The following is a 9,767-nucleotide window of genomic DNA, read 5'->3' on the forward strand; positions in this document are numbered from 1 at the left end:
TGACCTCTCACACCACAGATCCTCTGCAAGAAAATCTAATGAAAAAGTATGTGTTAATTATTCTCTTAGTATTAAGCCAGTACCGCTAATCATCTGTTTATGGGGCAGGTGAAAACTTCCAGTATGCTTTTTCTGTAAAATAAAAGACATGTTTTTCTTTTAATCAACAGCTTTATTGATTTGAATATTTTGAGTATGTTGGCTCTCCCACTATTGGCTTCTAGTGGGTAGAGTCTTTTCCAGTGGATAAGACAGCCCCGCAGCAAAGAAGTACTTGGTCAAAATGTCAATGGACCAAGAAACTTTCCAAACCACTTTTGACACATCAGATCAGTCACAGCACCTTCTCCATACACCACACAAATCCTTTTTTGCATTTCAGTTGTGTTTTACCTTCCTTGAAATAATAAAGCATAATCTGCCAAAAATGTGCATATTTTCTTCCGTCTTCAATATTAAAATGGCTGCACAAAAATTCACCAATTTTGGTTAAGTTTTTTAAAATGTGTGCTGATACGATAGCTGTCACAATACAATCTAACAAAATTGTTTCTAAGAAAGTTAAAGACAACTAAGCATTACTAGAGTTTTCTTATGGGGAAAAAAAACCCATAATGGACTTTTTGGCCAATCCAATACAAAGAACAGCAGCTAGTGGACTGTGTCTTTTTAGACAAGGAATTATTCTGCATTGGAGTGTTAAATATCATTACTTATAGCTTAATTTAGCTTCTTCATATTGAATTCAATTTTTTAAAATGTTACTTTAGGTTACCTTCTAATCAGTTTTACATACACCTGAAACAGACTTTGCTTAATTTAGTGCTGCTACCGTGTCTTGGGACAACTTTATACATTCAAAACAAATTCTTAATCTTTGCCATTAACATATGAAAGGATCAGGTATAAAACAATTTAACGACCCTTGAGATCCTAAAGCTGGGATTGACTCATAACCAAGCAGTCCTCAGAGAACCGATCTGGAAAATGTAAGATCCCCATGGATAAATAATTGTGTCTAGGAATTTATTCTTCTAGGAATAAATGATGGGGAAACTTTTGACACTAGGTGAACTCATACGCCTTTAAAAAGACCTAAATTCATTCACTTGGAAAAATAGGTAACCTGGTATGTATTACTGAGTAAAGAGTTCCAGGGTGAAGTCTAGCATAGACAATGAAGAGAACAGATGTACCTTAGTGAAGAAGACAAAAATCCCTTTCTTTTTTTGCCTACATAGGCAGACTACATACATGGAATAGCATTCATTCATTCATTCATTTATTCATTCCTCCAACAAGTATTCATTGACTTTCTATCAAATGCCTCTCTGTGCCGCATTAAGGAGATGCAAAGATATTCACCTTTGCACAATGCCTATGCATAAGGACTTATCCTTAGGGAAAATAAGGACTCTGATGTACGTGATTTTAGTGTATCGTACAAGTACTGAAAAAAGACTTGTACCAAAAGACCTTTTTTAGTGTATCATTCTGTGGGACTCAATTTATCCACAGTAGAAAGGGATTAAATCAAACAATCTCTTTTTTTTCTTTCAGCTCTCAGAGCTCTATGTTTTTGTTACATACTAACAAATGACCTGTAAAGTGTGAAGTCATTTTAAGTTGTAAAAATGATTTGTTCTGGTTTGTTAATCATAAAAATAGCTTTCTTTTTTTCAACGTCCCAAAGTTAATACTTTGCAAAGCATTCCCCAATATCTTGTTATGAAGTCTGATATTTGTATTCTTATCATTTTAAAGTTTAGTTAAATGTTTTGTATATAATTATTTACTTTAAATTTTTAGTGTAAAGTTGATGCTAGTATTATTACCACGGTTAGAACTGTCAGTTTTAAAATTAAAACTAAGAAAGGCGTGGAAGTCACCAATCTGCCACAGGTTCAATCCGGCTTCCCATGGGGGTGGGGGCTGCATTGGAGAGCTCTTTGATTTCATTTCTATTCAGATAATATCTACACTGGGCACCGCAACAGCGCCTGGTGTTCGAATGCTGGACAAAGAGATAATGTTTTGAAAGGATAAGATGCCTGTGTCACTAGTAAATGTTACTAAAAGATTGTCTGCACAGGGGAGATTCTTAGCTCTAAGGTTAATCATCTGCATAGACACATATGTAAAGAGACAAACAGTATAACACAACCACACACCCTACTGAGGTCCTACTGTGTGACATATAACTGTTCTACTGTGGATCCTCCGACCAACCACCCACACAAACGAACTTCCAGGAGTGCCGAAATATTTTGTTGTGGGTTTTACAGCTGCCTCCAGAGTTTGCCCAGATCGCTACTAAGTTGCCAGCTCTGTCCTCCTCACACTCGTCCGCCTAGTTCTCAGATTCCCATTTGGCATTAGAGCCTGGCTCCTAATGCTTGGCTCAAGATCCCTAGATGCTTTTAGACAAAATTTTCTGGTCATTTCCTTTTAGAGATGACTCTGGTATTTGCCCTTGTGACCCAAGTNAAGATGCCTGTGTCACTAGTAAATGTTACTAAAAGATTGTCTGCACGGGGGAGATTCTTAGCTCTAAGGTTAATCATCTGCATAGACACATATGTAAAGAGACAAACAGTATAACACAACCACACACCCTATTGAGGTCCTACTGTGTGACATATAACTGTTCTACTGTGGATCCTCCGACCAACCACCCACACAAATGAACTTCCAGGAGTGCCGAAATATTTTGTTGTGGGTTTTACAGCTGCCTCCAGAGTTTGCCCAGATCGCTACTAAGTTGCCAGCTCTGTCCTCCTCACACTCGTCCGCCTAGTTCTCAGATTCCCATTTGGCATTAGAGCCTGGCTCCTAATGCTTGGCTCAAGATCCCTAGATGCTTTTAGACAAAATTTTCTGGTCATTTCCTTTTAGAGATGACTCTGGTATTTGCCCTTGTGACCCAAGTGTTGTGAGCCATGCATAAGTGACACTAGTGACATCTGTGATTGTATCAGAAACACATGGAGCATTAGAACCAACCCTCCAAAACAAGCTAGACATCAGTCATATCTGAGTCACTTGTTCTACGAGGTCATGATGGGGTGCCTGTCATCTTCCTACAGACTTTCTCCTACTTTACACAGTGTGTTCCAAAATGAATCACTACTTGTCATCCCCTGAATACCTCATGTGCTCTCACACTCCTGAGCCTCTACATATATAGGAAGGTTTTCTGTACCTTCTTTTCATTCTAGGGATTCCTATGTGTGTCCTTCAAGTGAGCTCAGGTAGCATTTCCTTTAGAGAGCATTCTGGTGTCCCCACACCAAGGGAGGTGATCCTCATCCAAGACCCCACGTCAGCTCATCCACTGGTCAATAATTTTCACTTTCTTGTCTGTTTTCCAAAGGTACTAGGAGTTCTGGGGAGTCTTGTTCATCTCTAGTCCCTGGTGCCCAGGACAGAGTTTGGAACGAAGTACGTGCTTCTTAAAGTGTGGATTGAGTACGTGCATGCATTGGCAACAATGGTGCCTTAGCGGCGGGATGTCACATTATTGGGATTGTCCACAGGTTACTGTGAGGTTCAGAAATAGTTTTACCTTTTCTATTTGTAACTGCATTGTGTTCTGCTGCTGCTGCCGCCTCCCTTCCCAAGTTTTCCTTAAGAACAGATATTGAATATTTGGATTTTTTACCTGTGATGCTTGGGGATTTTTCTTTGTTATCGATACTCGTCTTGGCATTTGTGTCTTCTACCAGCATCACTCAGCTAACACATTTTTTATGTTTTGCAAGTATTTTACAAAGTACCCAGGTACTGCATCATAAGAGTTTCCCTTCTCATTTATTATAACAATACCTTATTTTGACCACCTTACTCCATCATATTTTCCATCAGAGTTCTTTGAACTCTTTATAATCCTTTATGGCTGGAGATTTATAGCTTAAATCTCCTTAAGTTAGCTATCCCCATATATTAGCTTGGGTTTTCTCAAATTTGTTCAGGTGGCACAATGCCTGGAATAATGATCCATGCTGATGTATTGGGCTCAGATTTAAAGGAGAAGCAATCTTAATTACAGAAAACATGGCTGCATTACAAGCATACAATATAAATATTATGACACAAAATGCACATAATCTTAAAAGAGAAACAAACTGGTGAGCCAGACGTAATTATTGCAGTCAGTCATTTCTTATTCCTTTCTATTTGTTTTAGAAAAAATTGAATGCGAATATTCCATATTTTTTTAAAAATCCTACATGAAGGCCCAAGTTCTTCTGGCAAGCCAGTCTTTCTCTCTAGATAAAAGGTAACTTGGATATTTCAGAGTGTGTAACTGTGTTCTTTTCCTATGACATGGTTTTCCAAACTATGTTTCTATAGAACACATATCTTTCCCCATTAAACTGAGTGACAGAAATATGTTTTCTAATTTATAGATAAATGTAATGAATATCATTTAGTTCATGTTGTGTTTTTCTCTTGTGATTTTTTTCTTCACTCTGGTTCTTTCTAGGATACCCACTAGTAGATGACAAAATGAATTTCAAGTAGCTAATGAGTGTCGCTGCAAACCGCATAATGGTATCAACAGTAACAATCACTCTTAATCATCTGTTTTACATGTACTAGGCACTATGTTAAGAGTTAAGAGTTTTGTTTACTTATATCACATAAGGTAGTTCTTTTACTAACATTAGAGAGTTTATTTCCACTTTACAGATGAGGAAACTGAGTTTATAGGGGATAAATAAGTTGTCTCAAAGTTTCTGCTTCTCCTGCATCATTCCCTTGCCCAGAATGTCAGGTATTGTCTGGGAAGTGTATTGGGGTGGGCAGAGGAGAATATTCTAATTAAATCTCTTTGTGACATTTGTGGGATGGAAAAGATTAACCCAGAACTTTCCAGGCTGTGTTCCATAAAGCTGTTATTTTGTTTCTAGTTTTGGTATGTAGAGGGTGGGTCTTTTCATTTTTGCAGGGTAGCAAGATAAAAATGTCACTCAAATATCTCTAACAATCCTCTGTTGCTATAAGACACTAATATTAGCATGGTTTTCTCATTTTATTCTCTGTATAGCTGCCTTCTTTCAAGTTCTGAATCCAGGACCAGAAGGATACTGACCTGAGTGGTTTCATTCTAACACAGGAGGCTTCAGTTAGGCACAAATGAATTTGGACCCAATTGATGAAATCATATATTTCCCCCTTATGAAGCAAAATAGAGTCCTTTGAATTTATAGCCACCAAGGACCTTCATTGACATGTGAAATTCAGAATACTATTTAGATAAATCATTGAGTTTTGCCTAGGGCCATCTCATGATTTGTGATGCTTTCCAGTGCCTCTGGGTCCAGAAATTAAAGAATGGCTTGTGCTTCTCCACCCATATCATTCTTCATCTATGACAGGGTCTGGGAAACAGAGTCATATTAAATTTTAATTAGATTCAGAAATAACATCCCTTCGGGGCAACAGAAAAGAAGATAGCTGTGCAGAGAGTTTAAGATACATTAAAAACCCACATCAAATATACATCAAAACACATATTTAAGTACTCGTGGGTAGTCCAAATAGCCGTCCACAAGAGCATCCGTTTGTTTAAAATGTGTCTCAGGGAGAGTGCACCTGCCACACACAGCTCACCATCTGTGGCTCTCCACTACGCTGAGAGGGCACAAGCCCTTGGGGAAGTGCACCGCCACAGGTCCGCCTTCTGCTCTCCCAGCACAACTGGGAAGGTCACAGTGGCGAACAAATGTTCCTACCCCCTCTCCATTCTATGATGCATCATGATTTAGTGCGGCTGTAGTGACTTAAGGACAGTCTCATTTCACTTTTGAAAAAGCTACTCATGAGAAATGAGTACTGTGTGATGGCAAGGAATAACACAGAGAAACATTGCTAAAATGCTAGTATTGAAGAACAAAGAAATTCCTTCCTGCCTGGTAGTGTTGGAGATTGTTGATCTGTCAAAGCTTTTGATGTTATCTAGACTTGACAATTATCCTTTTTGACAGGTAAAGGCTTCCTCCTCTGTTCCCCTCTCTTTAATACCGATGTTACTAGACTTCAATATCTTAACCCATTGCTCTTTTCTCTTCACACACTGATTCAGTTTGATGCTTTTATCTTGCACCTGCATGCATGTGCTTTTGCCTCCAGTTCTAGCTTCCACCCCGTGATTCGGTCATATATTCTTAATCTAGGCTATACCCCAGCACCTGACTAAATTGGTATACCAAAAAACAGGACCCATTTTCTCTGCACCCTCCACTCTGACTCTCCTAGTGGTCCGATCTTCTTCAGAAACGAGGAAGTCATTCTTGACTCATCTGTCTCCTACACATCCCTCATTCAATCCATCACCAAGTCACACCAATTATATCTTCAGAATGTTTCTAGCATGGACTCCCTTTCTGTTCCTCTGTATACCTACTTCTGACTAAGTTAAGCCCTCACCATCTCTTGCCTCAAAAAAGCTCAGCAGCTTCTTAAGTTTTTCTTTTACCCCAGTCTTGTTCCAACTGCTTAGTTAATCCTCTGCACAGCAACTGAAGTGGTTGCCCGCCAATGTATACTTGATCAGATCACTGTTGTCCTTAAGACCCTTAAAGACTCTCCATTGGCACCGGGATGAAGTTTAAGTTCTTAGAGTGGCATATAAATACCTTTATTTCCTGATACAGTGTTCCTATACTCCTAGTTTCTCTTCACTATCAACCGCATGTCTCATACTCTAATAAATATATATCATATTCCTTTGCATTTTACACCTTTATTTACCTTGACCCCTCTAAGATATCTTCTTCTACATCTAGTTTCTCCTCCCTCTCAACCTCATATTTTATACTCTAATAAGTATAATCACATTCCCTTAGCATTTTGTGCCTTCATGCCCCTTGATCCCTCCCATTTTTCTTTTCTTAGCTAACACTCATTCTTCAAGGTGTTATTTTCTTCTGAGAGTCATACATTAACCCAAGGCTGGACTAAATGTTCCTTTGCATTCACAAAATACTCAGGGTGTAGCCATATTGTTCTTGCTGCTTATGAGAATACATCGTATGTCACTCTTACCCACTGTATCATCTTTGTAGGGGCTGCTTCCCTATTTTATTTTATTATGTCTAATGCCTTAGTATCTCACATGTAGTAGTTGCTCAATAAGTATTTTCTGTTGTGAACTTAAAGGTGTTTTGAATATTACTATGGATACATGGGGCACGATTTAAATTTTGATTTCCTCCTAATTATATTTTAGTATTCAATTTTAAAAGTGTTTGGTGAATTTATTTCTGATGATTGCAGGGTAAATATAAGGAGAAGAATAAGGTATGATTCTTAATCTGAAGGAATTTACCTGTGTGATCAAGATGTGAGATATTTCATAGTCACTAGTTAATTACAGATACTGCATGTTTGATAAGATACATGTACATAATTTATGCATTTATGTGCATCAGTATTATATACACTATACATTCAAAAGATGCTGAAGATTAGCAATGGTATACAAGGCATTATGACAGGCACTGAGGATTTGACAACTAATAAAGCATAATCCCTACCCTCAAGGAGTTTGCAGTCTAGTTTGGGAGTGACCTGAGGAGCAATGGGAAGTTTACAATGCAGTGTGACGAGTGCTTTATGTGTCGGCCCCATGCTGGGCACCAGGAACATCCATAAATAAGAGAGCACATCTTTCCTGGGGTGGTCACAGGAGAACTTCGCAATGGATGGTACATGCAGTAGGCTGGAAGAATCGGGAAGTGGAGAAATGAGTATAAGCTAAGAAGTGGACAAAGATTTCATGCAGGAAATGGAATCTGAGTTTAACATTAAAGGAAAGGTGAAATGGGCTATAATTAGACTCATCAGACAAAATAAAAAGTTGCTTAGAATAGATAGAATTGTAATTAAAGTATAGTATATATTTTTCTTTCCTCTAATTTATCCAGGAAAAAATAAATATGTTTTTGTTGCTCTATCTATAATACTATTTTAGAGAGAGAGGAAAGGAGAGAGGGAGACACATTTCTTTGTTGTTCCCCTAGTTATGCATTCATTCTTGTATGTGCCCTCACCAGGGATCGAACCTGCAACCTTGGCACATCGGGATGATGTTCTAACTGAACTACCCTGGCAGGTTTGTTTTGTTTTGTCTTGTTTTTATCAAACAAATGGTGAAATGATCAAGGAAATACAGTTTATTGTTAACCTTCTCCATCTCTCAAACATTCACACTTAAGTTAGTCTGCTCTGGATTTTGAAAGACCTTTGGAAGACCTTTGAAAGATCTTTGAAAGACCCTGTCAGCCTAGCAGATATAAGTATGATCACAGTTATGGCTAATTTCAGGGAGCTCCTTCAGGCCTATTAAGCAAGCAGAAATAAATGATAAACTAGATTCACTTTCTTGTATCTGTTTGACGTATTTAAAGAGCTCCTCAGGACAATTCAAAAAGAAACAATATGTTCCTGATTCAGATTTTTAATGCTGAGTGAACTGCACCTGATTTCATGCTGGTGCTTATGTAACAACGATGACACGAGTCGTGGTCGACCACGGTGATCCCGCTGAGACACACCTTACACAGTGCACCTTACACAGTACACTTTTGTAGAACAGAGTATCAACCAAGAAAAAGAAACCCTTCCATCTTTTGTGGTGATAAGGATATTTAAATAAAAATTATAATCACCACCACCATCAGGATTGTCATTTCTACCAAGTGACAATGGTTCTAATAGCAAATATATATAATGCCACTGCTTCAGAGCAGGCCGAAATGAAGAACAATACAACAAAGGCCGAAATAGTGCCCTCTTTCTAACAAATGGTGGACTATACTAACTTGTTAAGCCTTCTGTTAGAAAATATCTGGGAGCGCCAAATAAATTTTGATGGGTTTTAAATATAGCTAAATTTAAAATTAAAAAAGAGTATCTCCAGTGACAAAATTAACAGGGAAATAAAAGTCAGAACATCAGACACAACTTGACATTGAGGGAGGATGAAGAGGTTTAGAACAGGGGTGGCTGTGATGGTACAGAATGTGAGAACACTAAGGAAGTCATCATATTTTGTAGTAGCTGGAACATTGGGTTTTAATTCCCAGCAGACACATCATATAAACCTTAAGTAAGTCAGACAGTTGGAAAATGAGAGACCTCTATGTATACTTGGAACAAGCAAGGGACTGTCATAAATAAGGAGTACAAAAATTATGAGTTTTAATTCTGGTTTTGGAAAGATGGTACTAGACCAATGTCCTCATAGATGACTATAAACACTGAAAAAATGACACAAAAAAAGATAAACTTAATGCATGAAAGAGAAGATAATAGTAGGTGGATTGTACAGGAAAAGTGATATTTTGAAGAGAACGACCTAGAGTGAGTTCACTCATTCTTGCAGCATATAGTGGGGCCGCTAGAACCCCTTTAAGAAACATTCAGTTTCCCTGGGACAGAGAACTAGGGGATGAGTTTGGGGCAACTTATGCTGCTGGGACACCAGGAAAGAACCCCATCAGAGAAAGAACAAGAAGTAGGGAGCCCCAAATAATGTGTATAAATTCTTCCCTCAAATCTGGCCAATGTCCAAATCAGGGATGGGTAGGAACAGACTCAAGAAAAAGAGAAAAATAAGCCTCTCTAATTCTATGTTATGACCCTGCAAAAGACACCTGAGGACTCTTGAGGTACAAATGCATTGAACAGATGCAAAACAGCATACTGAAGGCTTTCAGAGCTGAAATACAATTTACACCACCAACCATCATAGCCAGTTT

Source organism: Sturnira hondurensis, unplaced genomic scaffold (assembly GCF_014824575.4).
Source record: "Sturnira hondurensis isolate 20B ecotype Veracruz unplaced genomic scaffold, ASM1482457v3 Scaffold0006496, whole genome shotgun sequence".
Classification (NCBI taxonomy): domain Eukaryota; kingdom Metazoa; phylum Chordata; class Mammalia; order Chiroptera; family Phyllostomidae; genus Sturnira; species Sturnira hondurensis.